Source organism: Rhododendron vialii, chromosome 5a, assembly GCF_030253575.1.
Source record: "Rhododendron vialii isolate Sample 1 chromosome 5a, ASM3025357v1".
Lineage (NCBI taxonomy): Eukaryota > Viridiplantae > Streptophyta > Magnoliopsida > Ericales > Ericaceae > Rhododendron > Rhododendron vialii.
The window spans coordinates 15,870,825-15,872,476 of NC_080561.1; positions in this window are offsets into that span (position 1 = coordinate 15,870,825).

Genomic DNA, 1,652 nt, shown 5'->3' on the forward strand with positions numbered 1-1,652 from the left:
CGATGTCACAAGTGCCAAATTCATGCTAACCTAATGCATGTTCCGCCCTCTAACCTATTTGGCATGGCTACGCCTTGGCCTTTCTCTGTATGGGGCATCGATGTCATCGGCATGGTCAGACCATACGCATCAAATGGCCATAGGTTCATCCTCGTGGCCATAGATTATTTTACTAAATGGGTGGAGGCCGAATCTTATAAAACCCTAACGGCGGTTCAAGTCGCTCACTTCATCAGGAAAAACATCATCTACCGATATGGGGTTCCGTAAGCGTTCATATCAAACAATGGGAGTCATTTCAAAGGCAGGGTCCTGGAGCTCTTCGAAGAATTCAAGATCCAAGTCCATCACTCAACGGTCTATCGTCCCCAAACAAATGGTGCGGTTGAAGCGGCCAACAAGAATGTCGAGACAATCATCAAAAAGTCCGCAGAGTCCGCCAGGGACTGGCACGAGCAACTGCCATTAGCTCTTTGGGGTTATCGAACGTCGATTCGAACATCAACGGGGGCGACCCCCTATTCCTTGGTCTACGGGATGGAAGCAGTTCTCCCTATAGAGCTTGAGGTGCCATCTTTGAGGATCATGGTAGAATCGAAACTCTCGGAATCTGAATGGCTCAGTGGGAGATTCATTGAACTCATGCTTTTTAATGAGAGGAGGCTCCGGGCTTTATATCATGTTCAGGGGTATCAGCGGAGAATCGCCCGGGCATTCAACAAAAAAGTGAAGTCTAGAGACTTGGTCGAAGGAGACATGGTCACGAAAGAGATTCGGGCACCAATTTTTGACCCCCGTGGCAAATTTTGACCCAAACGTTCCGGACCTTACATCATCAAGACCATCCTTTCTGGGGGAGCGGCTCAGCTCATCGATCTCGACGGCAACGAATTCAGCTCTCTGGTTAACCTGGATCAACTCAAACGATACTATCCCTGAGAGAAGCTCGTTGGGCCGAAAACCACAAGGGTGGGCGGTTCCAAGCAAAAATTAGAGCAAGCCTGCTAGACCGAAAACCTGAGAAGGCGGTTTAGGCAAAAATAAATAGGCATCAATCAAAGCTCGCTAGGCTGAAAACCCGAAGTGGCAGCACTAGGCAAAATTTAGAGCGTAAAAAGAGAGCCAAAATACTCGAGTGAACCCTCGCCTGAACTACGTGCTGACCTGATTCCCTGAAAAGGGATACGTAGGCAATCTCTCTGTGAAATTCGGTCACAATCCATCAACTTGATCCACGGTTTCCCATTACCAGGAGTTGACTCGATACTTGGGTGACACGGCGGTTCAACACTTGGATCAAAAGGGGAAAACTCTCGAACTTTCATTTTTATTCAAATTATAACTTCTATTACACAGGCTGAGCAGTCTTAAAAAGAGTAAAGCATAAAAACAGAATAAAGTGCTCGGGGCCTTAACAGGCTCACGGTTTATTCTAGATCATCAAGGTCCGTCAGGAGTCAGTCGTTGTTTTGCCTGCTTGCGATTTCCCTTCTTAGCCATGTTTGATATCGATGCGTAAGTTCCGTACTGAAGTCTGGGTCAGCTCCTCCGAGTTGCCGCAGGCCCCAGTCGTGCTCATATCCCCTCAGATTCTGGGCAGTGAAGGCAGGGACTTGGAAATCTTCAGTCCCGGCTCGGTGGAATCCTTGGCT